The sequence below is a fragment of the Monodelphis domestica genome, chromosome 5, assembly GCF_027887165.1.
Source record: "Monodelphis domestica isolate mMonDom1 chromosome 5, mMonDom1.pri, whole genome shotgun sequence".
Classification (NCBI taxonomy): Eukaryota; Metazoa; Chordata; class Mammalia; order Didelphimorphia; family Didelphidae; genus Monodelphis; species Monodelphis domestica.
In genome coordinates, this window is record NC_077231.1 from 280,654,622 (window position 1) to 280,666,863 (window position 12,242).

Below are 12,242 nucleotides of genomic sequence, written 5' to 3' on the forward strand. Positions count from 1 at the left end.
TAAACCACTTTGACCAAAATTCTAAAAAAGGGTGGATTCCTCCTCTGCCTCACCCATTTCCCAACTTCCAATTTCCTAGTTTCCCAACTATCCAGACAAGTCAAGATACTCTGACCCCTAGTCTCTTTCTCTCCAGGGCTGGTAATGAAGGTGTTTTACTAATAAATAGCAATAAACACTACTCACACTTCTGGACGGCTTCTAAGTGTAGTAAGTGGGGGGCGTGGGGCCAATGCCACAGCCTCAGAGAACTTCTCTAGTTCCTCCCCTACTTTCAGTTTGACAGGATCCAGGCTGAAGGAGCTGAAAGACAAAGAAGAATAAGAGTTAGAGAAGCAGGGGATGTCCAAGTTGAAAGGAACCTCAGAGAGCGAGTAATAAAAGCCCTTCATTTTACTGATACAGAAACTGAGAGCCAGAGGAGGTATGATTTGTCCAAGGTCACAAAAAGGAGAGCTGGTCTACTGGCTGGGCAGGTTCCCTATTCTAAGGACAACTCCAAAAGGGACTAGATATTTTCAGCCTGATGAGGTCATCTGAGGGGAAAAAAAAAGTCCTAGGAAAATCAGGAGAAGCCCTCCCTCCCATTAAGAGGTTTGATAAATTGGGTCAATTCGAAAAGTGATTTTTAAAATTGTTACTTTCCTAAAGCACAGACCCCCCCCAAAAAAAAACAAACCACAAACACAAACGCAAACAAAAAAAAACACTTAATGGGGCTCTGCATATCTGGTTTACCTTCTTTTTTTTTTTCCCCAGATCCAAATTGCTACCCCTTGGCATTCATCCTTCAAGAGATTAGCTCAGCTAACTGTGGATGTAATGTTAAACTCCACCTCAGTCAATTATTTCAATTAAATTTCATTAATATAAAATTCATTTATTTGTTGTTGTTCTGTCATTTTCAGTCATGTCTGACTCTTTATGACCCCAATTAGGATTTCCTTGGCAAAGGTACTTGAACAGTTTGCCATTTCCTTCTCTAGCTCCTTGACTGATGGGGTAACTGAGGCAAACAGAATTAAGGGACTTACCCAGGGTCACATGGTTTTTACATGTCTGAGGCTGGATTTGAACTCCGGAAGACTCTTCCTAACTCCACTCTATCCATTTCCCACCTAGCTGCCTTTTATTAAGCAGCTGCTATGTATTTCATAACTTAGAAGAGAGTAGATGAGAAGAAATCATCTTTACACATGTCTTTACACATTCTTAAGTCACTGTCCAAATGAATCCTCCTTGTGGCTAGGAATCACAGAATCTAAGAATTTGTGATCAAAGAGCTAGACATGGAATCAGGAAGGCATCAGGACAAATCCAGGTTGAAATGTGACTTGCAAGACACTTAAACTATTTGCCTCAGTTTCCTCATCTATAAAATGGGGATAATAACAGTACCTACCTCCCAGGATTGTTGTAAGGATTAAATGAGATTTCTGTTAAGTTCTTTGCAAACCTTAAAGCACTCTATGAATGCTGGCTACTCTTATCTTAGAGGTCACTTAGTTCAGTTCACTTTCAGAGAGTTACTGACTTCCCCAAAGTCATATATTAATGTCCCCAATGTCCCCAAAGTCAATAATTAATGAATAGTCTGCTATTAGAATAATAGCTGGTATTAGAACCCCAATACCTTCTTTCCTGGTTCTGTTTTTTCTTTTAGCAGTTTTAACAACCATTCACATTTGGATAGTCCTATAAGATTTACAAAAACTTTCTTCACAACAACCCTACAAAGTAGATAGTATAGGTATTACTCCCATTTTCCAGAAGAGGAAAATTAAGGTCCCAGAAAGATTTACCCAAAATCACACAGCTTAATTAGTGCAGTTCCAGTGCCTAGCACAATGCCTTGCAAACAGCAGGTGCATAACAAATAAAGACTTGTTGAATTAAATGGAATGTTTGTTGAGTAATTAGGCAGTCTTAGTATCAAGGCAGGATCTGTCTGCACACTACTAGCAAGTGCATGTCGGATTGTGACTGTATAAAGGCAAACCTCAAGAGTCTACGCCATGGTTTCTTTTCTAGAAATTTGCCCAAATAATTCTACTATCTGTCCAAATCACGTATGTAAATTGCAGAAATGTACACAGTTAAGGGGACCGATTCAAAGAGATAGTCAGGTTTTCTTGCTTCATGGCATTCCCAGGAAAAGGTGACTCTTGGAAAATGAAATCTTCGAAAAACTCTCAAATGCCAGAGGACTACCACCAGACAGAGCAATCAACCCCTGCCATTACAAAATATATTGGAAAACTCTACCCATGATACTCTGATGCCCAGATGGGCCTGTGGTTTCCTATATGTTGTACTCTCTCCAGTGGTGCAATTCACGACCTATCCATGCCTGTACAATTGTTATCCAAGACCTTCTAGAAATCCTCTACGGAGAACATCATACACAATAACAGCAATATTGGATGATGATTATCTGTGAAAATTTGGCTACATTCAGCAATGCAATGATCTGGGATAATCCTGAAGGACTTATGACAGGGAATGCTCTCCACCTCCAGAAAGAACTGTTGGAGTCATCTTTCGCATCAGTGTCTTTATGGTTTTATTTTGAGGTTTTGGTAATGTATGAATTTGCTCTTACAAGAATGGCCAATGTGGAAGCAGGTTTTGCATGATAATAAAAAAGAAAAGAAAGGAAAGGAAAGGAAAGGAAAGGAAAGGAAAGGAAAGGAAAAGAAAAGAAAAGAAAAGAAAAGAAAAGAAAAGAAAAGAAAAGAAAAGAAAAGAAAAGAAAAGAAAAGAAAAGAAAAGAAAAGAAAAGAAAAGAAAAGAAAAGAAATCCTCCACAGAAGGGTCTACCCAAAGTGATGAGGACTTCCCTTCTGGTGTTTTCTTGACACTCAGTGGATGTCAATGCAGCATGTGGACGTCTTCAGTTATTCCTCATTTTCACTACTAACCCATCTTTTTTTCCCAATGTAATGAGGATGGGAGAGTTGAATAGGAGATCTCAGACCAAATGATTCCCACCCCCCACCCCCAGCCCTACTGATAAAATGACAAAACTTAAGGAGAACGTAACAGAAATAACAGAAGCATGAAGGTCTTAAATGTATCGTAAAATGTTTAGATTTTGTTACCCCTTCATAAAGTATGAAAAAGTTCATCGATCACGTTCGGCAAAATTAGAGGGCAGTTAGCCATCAGCTAGCCAAAGGCTCAACCATGTTCTAAGTGACTCTTTAAAAAGAAAGACACATGTGTGCATACACATACATACACATGCTAATAAATGAGTCAAGGCAAGAAACAAATCAGGCGATTGACAGCTAAATCTCATTGTTCAAGAGGTAGAAGGAAAGAGGAGAAAGGGGAAATTTCTCTCCTCATTCCCAGTCGACTATGATGGCTTCTTGCAGCAGTATGAGATATCCTGCCCTGTACAGAGCAGATTCAGGGAATCCAGCTGCAGAAATGATTCCAAGTTAGTCCTGGCAGGTAAGAGGAGAGGGAAACAGAGGTACCCAGCTGAGCAACCTTCCAAAAAAGAGATGCCATGTCCAGGGGAAACATTACGTGAATACTAGAAAAGCCATTTGTGGCTCTGAAATTCTGGAGGTGTGAATTGCCCATGTTTATTTTTGCCTACCAATCTCTATGTAGTCTCAATCTTGCAAGTGATATGGTGTATGTTTGTGAGAGAATGGACGAATACCTGAATCTGAAGTAGCCATGCCCCAGGAGCCCCAATCTTTGACAGTAAGTGTAGGGGGGTTCCACAAAGAGTCCTTCAGTAATATATTACTCTGATGATATTTTTCATGTCTCTCTTCATGATTCCTCCTTTGTAATATTTTGGCCTATTCATATTCAACATACACCTCCCCATTGCCCTTTGACTACCATATTGGTCTTAAAATAGAGCTTGGGTGCTCTCCTTCTTTAAGGGGAGTTGAGCACCAAGAAAGAGCCAAGGCACAACAGCTAGAATCCCCAGCAGACACTCAAACACTTGTCTCTGGGTCCCAACTTTAAATTTGATCATTTGACCTTTCCCAAAGGCAAAAAATTATTCTCAGCCCCTTTTGCCAAACTGGGCTATCCATTTCTCTTTCCATTAAGTTTTCCTTACTCTGCAAATGTTACTGCATGACCCCTTCATAAAACCTTGGCTCATTAAGTTAAAATATGCTCATGCCCTACCTCTCCTCTAGTAAAAGGACAACTTCAAATAGGAAAAGAGGAAATAGGACATTTTCTAAATAGTAAAATCACCTTATGGCTTCCACAATGGAAACATCTCTATAATCTCCCAAGGAAAACTGGGGAAAGCTTTAGTGTGTCCTGTACAAAACTATGAAGTTCCAGTTCAATAAATATTTATGAGGCAATTACCTTTTGCAAGGAATTACACTGCTTTTAGGGATAAAAGAGAATTAGGGATTAGACCAGTGATTTCACTACTAAAAGGAACTCTCAGGAAAGGAAAGAGAATTTTCTTTTGTCTCCTTTCCTTTCCCCACTCCCAGAATCCTGTTACATTTTTTTTTCTTTTTAAATAGAGAGAGTTGGGAACATGCTAAGGATGTGGAATATTACATTCACTTTCAGATGAGACTATATTGTTAGTTTTCTTCGACCCTTTTATTCTATTACGAGACCTCTTCCTGCATGAAGATTCTCTTTAAATGTTTGTAATATGAAAATAAAATGCCACTCTAAAACTTATCAGAAAGGATATAGTTATTACAAAAAAAAATCCAGTAGTGACATTTGTTCAATTTTGAATGAACCCAAGAATGAGACATTTAAACCTTGACAGTTAAGCAGGTAACATAACATAACATAAACCACTTGATTATCTGGCAAGTTTGGGAAATAAATTTTAAAATTTTATCTAGCTTACTATTTACATATGCCATAATAAAAATGCAATATGGCAAAAATGGCATTTGCAGTCATATCCTAAAAAGTTCACAAGATGGAGATGTTTCCCTATCAAAGCAATTTTTCAACTTACAAAGTAGTTCTGTCAACTCCATCTTTCCAAAGCAGAAAACTAAGAGTTTTTCTTCTATTGAAAAGAAGCGATAGAAAAATGTAATAAATGTCCAGATTTTTCCTTTTTAATAACTTTTTATTTTACTCTGATTACATGTAAAAACAAATTTTATATTCATTAAAAAATTATTTGAGCTCCAAATTCTCTCCCCCAGCTTCTACCCTCCTTTCCTACTCCCTTCCAACCCTCCCCACTCTCTGAGATTTAAGCAATCTGGTCCAGATTTTACATATACAATCATGAAAAACATTTTTTAATTTAGCCATTTTGTGGGGAAAAGCTCAAATTAAAAAAGTGAAATATAGTACATATTAGTCTGCATTCAAACTCCATCCGTCTTTTCTCTGAAGGTGGAAAAATGCCTAAATTTTCTTTTTTTTTCTTTCTCTGAAATCTTATACCTTCTGTCTTAGAATCAATAATGAGTACGAGTTCCAAGGTAGAAGAGTGGTAAGGGCTAGGCAACCAGGGTTAAGTGATTTACACAGGGTCATCCAGGGAGGAAGTATCTGAGACCAAATTTGAATCTTTGAAATTCAGTCTCTAGGCCTGGCTCTTTATCCACTGAGCCATCTAGCTGCCCTATTTTTTGTTTCATTTTTTTTTAATTTTTCCTTTTCAATTTAATCAATTAATTTAATTTAATTTAAATTTGTCATTTTAATTTTCAACAGAGGTAGTTTTGTAGCATTTGATAAAATATGGGCTCTCTCTCTCCCTCCCTCCTTCCCTTCTCTCTCTCTCTCTCTCTCTCTCTATCTCTCTCTCTCTCTCTCTGTATATGTATATAATATATATACATAAGGACTTAACATAGATTAAATTATATATGTATATATAAATATAAAACTTAAAGAAACATACTTTCATTTTTAAAAGCCTAGTAGGATCGATAATATAAGTAATGTAATATATTATATAATAATGTAAATAATCTGTAATATCAGTAATAATACCCTATGTAATTTTTATAAATATCAAAGGATGGGATTGTTTTTCTTCTAATCTCAAAATATAACTGGTTGAATTTAATTCCACCTTTTCCTTCTCTCTTTCCTGGTCTTTTAGACTAAAGGGGATTTGGGATTTTAAAAACTTGGTTCTTCCCTTTGACTGAAAGATCTCTAAAGATAGACAGACTCCATATATATCAATATATTCAAAGCAAGACTTTTTGTAGGGATAAAGAACTGAAAACAAAGCAGATGCTCATTGATTGGTGAACAGATAAACTAATTGTGGGGCATGAATATAATGAAATATTACTGCTCTGGAAGAAGTGATGCACATAAAAGATATCAGATAAACAAGTTAAGACCTAGAAAACAGAACCAAGAAAAATGATCTATGCAATGGCAACAATGATGTAAATGAAAAGAACCAAAAAAAGAAAAGGAACAAGGTATAACGATAATGACCCAGCATAGCTCCAAATAAAGGATCCAAGACTTCTTTGTATACAGGAGGGACTGTAGGTATGGAATTCTACAAGTAAGACTGGTCTTGACAGATGTGCTGGCTAGTTTTGCTGAACCTCATTTTTCTCTTTCTCTTTTATTCTTTATTCTTAAGACAACTGGGAAGTCAGAAGATAACGAGAAAATAACGTAAAGAGTGTATGAATAAAAATACAATTAAAATTGGCTCCTCGGTTTTCTTATCAAATTAAATAATCCTCAAGGAAATTATAGACCTAGGAAAGTCTCTGAAAATGGAAACTTTGGGTAAAGGGATAGAGACCAGACCTGGAGATAGGAGGTCCTGGGTTCAAATGTGACCTCAGATACTTCTCAACTTTTTGACCATGGGCAAGTCACTTAAACCCAATTGCCTAGCTGTTATTGCTCTTCTGCTTCAGAACTGGTGCTGGTCTCAATTTTAAGACAGAAGGTAAAGGGTTTTTTAACAAATAAAAATACAAAATTTCAATCTTTTTAAGGTGCTTGGTAAATATTAATCAAGAAGTGATTTCAAAAGCCATTTCCTTTGTCTTTAAGGCTTCAGCAAGGAAGATTTTAAATGCTGAATGCTGGTCTTAAGTTTTCATCAGAAACAACAACTCGCCTATTATTTTTACTTTGAAAGGAAAATGCTAGTTAATCAAAGTTTTACTATATTTTGTGCACAGTCTGAAGCCTATTCATCTTCCTCTTCCCTATTCCTGGGACTTCTTCCAAAGTTTCTGGGACATTGAGATTTAAGAGACCAGTTAACCCAAGTTTAAATATAAATGATAGAATGTTTAATCATGAGAAATATGTGATGCAATGGGAAAAGCATGGAATTTGGGGTCAAAAGACCTAGGATCTAATCTAAAATCTTTCAATCAGTGTGACCGCATGCAAATTATTTCTTTTTAGGGACTCAGTTTTCTCATTATTAAAAGGAAAGGACCGGACTTAATGATCTCCAAGGTTTTATATACCCACAAATCCTCTTATGCACATGTTAAAGAAAAATAAAAACCATCAAGTCCTATACCTAGAAGATCACTCAAATAATCAGTTATAGAGGCTAATCTTTTTATCATACTTTTCCAGGCACTCCAAAATGACAAAAAATTATAATGTGCATTTTGTGATAGAGTAGAAAAAAATAAGAATTAGAAGACCTGGGTTCTAACTCCCACTTTTACCATTGATCTTACATGATCTTGGGTAAAATAGCTTCTAAAGCCTCAGTTTACTTACTTGTAAAATGAAAGTAAAAATACATACATACACACACACACACACACACACACACACATACATATAGCCCAGCCCACCCCCAGTACTAACCTGTGCCTCAAGGGTTTACCATAAAAATTATAGAAGAACACATTAGAGCACGTTTGCATCTTTGTTGATTAGTCATTTTCAGTTACAGTCCACTCTCTGTGACCCATTTTGGAGTGTTGTTGGCAAAGATACTGGAGTGTTGACATTTCCATCTCTAGCTCATTTTCAGAAGAGGAAATAGAGGTATACAGGGTAAGTGACCTGCCCAGGATCACAGGGCTAGTAAGTATCTGAGGCTGGATTTGAACTCAGGAAGATGGGTCTTCTTCACTCCAAGCCCAATACTCTATCCACTGTGCCACCTACTGCCCGTTTTGGCATAATACTTTATAACCAAAACAAGGTATCGATGCTGAATATAACCTCAACTATATATGTCTTATGATGAAGATGAGTTCTCCCAATAATTAGATTACATACAACAATTCAACATCATTGCTCTTTGAAGTCCCTAAAACATTATGGCTCACCATCCATCATTGCCCTTTCATCACATGAAGTTTTTGTCCCGGTCTTCTCATAAACCTTTTACCCAACATCCTAAGGACTTTCCCCATTAGATTTAAACCTGATATGAGTACCAGCTTATGAATGACCAGTGGTTGGTAGATGAAGTAACAGAGAAATTTTACACATAACTTACTAAGACTATCCAAATTAAATCAATATCCACTTTGATAGCTGGTGACTCGGTGATAATATAAAGGTGGGAAAAGGAGACCATGGAGACAAATACAGGGAAAACAAAGCAGGAAGAAGGGATGAGAGAGGTCAAAGCCTTAAGGACTACATAGAGGTCTCATATCTTTATATCATCAACATGTTTTTTGAGAAAAAATGTATATCCCTGGATATGAGAAATTCCAAGTAATATCAGAAAAAAATGATACCTCAACAAAGAAAAAAAGATTTATTATGCCTCAATTTATTTACACTGAGACCAACAATTCATCAGGGCAAAGATAAAAAGAAAAATAAGACAAGACTTGGCATACGATTGAAGAGGTCATTCCTGAATTAAACAAGTAATAAGCAATTAAAATGAGTAAGAGCAAATGATTAACCCCAACTATAATAATTTCATATCAGAGTTTAACTGCTATAAATTTACAGCCACCATAAGACCAAAAGAGCCCAGAGAGCACCTTTAATCAGCAAATATTGCCAAATAGAGAGAGATGGTTGGCAAAGGCCAAAGGCTTTGGAATATAAATTCATTTGTAGAGACTTACAAAGAACGACAATGGATGATTATGAGCCCCATCATTTTATAAAGCAGGAAAAGCAGTGGAATATCAAATCAGTTTAAAGAGTCTCCATAGAACTAGAAAAGGAATATCATACAGAAAGTAATGATGAAATACTTGGTCAGAGTGAGCAGGCTGCAAATTATAACCAATAAGGACCTTTGAAGAACAGGAGTCAAAAACCTCAGCAGAGAAATGAATGATAGGAAGATGGGCTAGTCCCATGGGAAGGGCAATCAATGGTGGACACTCAGAGTGCTCCACTGGTAAGCACACTCCACCCTCTCAATATCAGGAGGAATTAAGAAAGGACTCCAACATGTTGAGAGGACCCCTCCTGGTCAACTTATGGGAATATATGACCAAGACACACTGGATGCAAGGATGAGTTAAAATCTGAATTACTGAAGGAGACTCCTAAATTGATGAGACTGTAGCGCCTTTTGAGCATCTAATTATTATGAATGGGTACCAGGGCAGCAGAGAGGTCTTTACTTCTGTTATACCTACATAACTGACCCTTTCCTAATCACACATCCTGGATGATATAAAATAGGACGGTTAAAAAAAAAAAGATTAAACCACACATTTATTTATTAAAACCCTTACCTTCCATCTTAGAATCAATACTGGGGTAAAGGCTAGACAGTTGATATAAAGTAATTTGCCTAGGGTGGCACAATAAGGACAGATCTGAGGTCAGTTTTGAACCCAGAACCTTCCCCACATTTATTTATTATTAACTTTCATTTTTCAAAGTTGTGAGTTCCAAATTCTCTCCCTCACTCCAGCCCCATCCTTACCCTTTGAGAAGGCAAGCAATATAATAGCCATTACATTATGTGAAGTCATGTAAAACATTTTCATATTAGCCATTTTACATAAGGAAGAAAGAAATGTAACATTTAAAAAGTATGCTTCTCTTTCTCTAGAGGGGACAGCATTTTTCATTATGGATCATTGGGATCATCTTAGATGATTGTCTTGATCAGAGTAGCTAAATCTTTTACAATTAATCATCATTGTAACATTGCTGTTACTGTATACAATGTTCTGGTTCTGCTCACTTCACTTTGTATCAGTTCATATAAGCCTTCTCAGGTTTTTCTGAAACCATCCTGCTCATCATTTCTTATAGCACAATAGTATTTCATCACAATCATATACCATGATTTGTTCAGCCATTCCCCAATTGATGAGTATCCCCTTAATTTCTGATTCTTTGCTACCATAAAAAGAACTTGTATAACTATTTTTGTACCAATAGATTCTCTTCCCTTTTCTTCCATCTCTTTGGGAAGTAGACCTAGTAGTAATGGCTGGGTCCAAGGGTATGCACAGTTTTATAGCCTTTTGGGCACAATTCCTCCAGAATTATTGGAGCAATGTTCAACTCTATTAGGATACTTCTTGTACAGAAGTTTCCATTGGTAATATGCTATAGCTTATGCATGCTCACCAAGAATCTCACTATTTCCTTTTTATTACCCTCAATTCTGATTCTTTGCAATCTATGGTTTTAATTGATTTGAAGCAAAATAGCACCATGAGAAGAATAAAGAGGAGTGTGTGTGTGTGTGTGTGTGTGTGTGTGTGTGTGAATCCACTCTTACTTTCCCCCCTAATAAATTCTGAGCCCAATTCACTGATCACCTGCATGTTTGTTTTTGGGACCTACAGTCGCTTCTGCCACCTGAGTACCCCAGGCTACTCTTTTTAATCACCCCTGGTTTCATTTTTCTTCATGCCCAATCTCTAATTATTTCTTCAATAAGTCACCCTTATCTTATCAATATCTTTGTGTGTCTTCTCCTTCAACTTTTTAGTTTTTCCCACCTCAATCATCTGCTATAAATCCCAAATACCATTCTGAAAAAGACTAGACAAAGAGGAAAACTAATTTTATTATCCTTCAGGTGTCTGAAATTATACCAAGGCCTCATTTCTTCTCCCAGCTCCCTTGAGCTCTTAGGCTCTGGAATACAAACTACAGGTTTAAAAATATTGCAAAAGTTGGGGAAAGTATGTAAACATGATTCCATTTCCATGTTCTGAAGTTATTTCCCTTTAAACAAATCATTTGGAAGACTCTCTTTCTATTAGGCATAATTTGCAGGCCATTAGCAGGAACAATTCAGAATTCACAAGAAAGGAAACTCCACAGAAGGGTTCTTTATTCTCAGGGCCCGGCAGAGAATATGAATTTAAAATAGTTCTAGTTCTAGTTCTAGACCTCTTACTAACCTCACATCCTTTTCCCCCCACATGCCACTCTTTTTAGCATGTAATTTCCACGTAATTTAATCATTGCCTTCTGATGACCTGTATGCCTTGCTCCTAATCTTCTAGCTCTCATATTCAGTTAATGCATATACATCTTATTTTCCATCACAGATGGCGGTTTTATAGAATGGGATTACTCAGTGTGCTATGTCCCTAAATAAAATGATCCCATTGTCTATTTAACTCACACATTTCTGAAAAGGAAAAAAAAGAGAGTAACCAAATAGCCACAGTCTAGCCTCAGTGCCTCAACCATAGAATTATTTATATTATCACTAAAGAGAAGAAAGAAAGGGAAATTACCTGGAATGGACTGAATCTATATTTAGAGGAAATCTGAGCATTGAGCATTGAGGGAACAATACTCAACTTATCTCAAAAAAGGGGAAAATATCAAAGCCATGGAAAAAATCTTAGACTTCATTAATACTTAAAAAAAAAGTTGGCCAAGAAATCCAAAACTAACAACTTGTATACCTATTCTCCCATCTATGCAAAATCTTTACAAGAGCCATTCAAAAAGGAAAAGAGTATTCTTTTTTTAAAACCTTTACCTTCCATCTTAGAATCAATAATAAGCATTGGTTCCAAGGCACAAGAGCAATAAGGACTACGCAGCTGGGGTTACGTGAATTGTTCAGGGACATATAGCTAGGAAATGTCTGAGGCCAGATTTGACCTCAAGACTTTCCCTCTCTTGGCTTGGTTCAATCCACTGAGCCATCTACCTGCCCAGGAGTATTCTTGATGAGGAAATTATTAGGGAACAGGGAGACTTTTGCAAGCAGTATGCAGCAAGGTACTGTCTGTACCATTTCAAAAATGACTTAAATATAGAGACTACAAATTTCCATTATGCTTATTTTTTTGTTAATTATGAAAAGGAATTTTATTTAGTATAACAAAGTA

At 36.7% G+C, this 12,242-nt stretch overlaps 1 protein-coding gene across 2 annotated transcripts in view; it reads right to left on the reverse strand.

Annotated features, from left to right (window-relative positions):
* The window catches only part of TRAK1 (trafficking kinesin protein 1), a 257,382-nt gene that overhangs the window by 184,005 nt on the left and 61,135 nt on the right, over window positions 1-12,242 (reverse strand). For both annotated transcript variants that reach the window (XM_056800219.1, XM_056800220.1), the window contains exon 2: window positions 187-303. The gene's annotated coding sequence lies outside the window, so the exon portion shown is untranslated. The remainder of the gene's footprint in view (window positions 1-186; window positions 304-12,242) is intronic.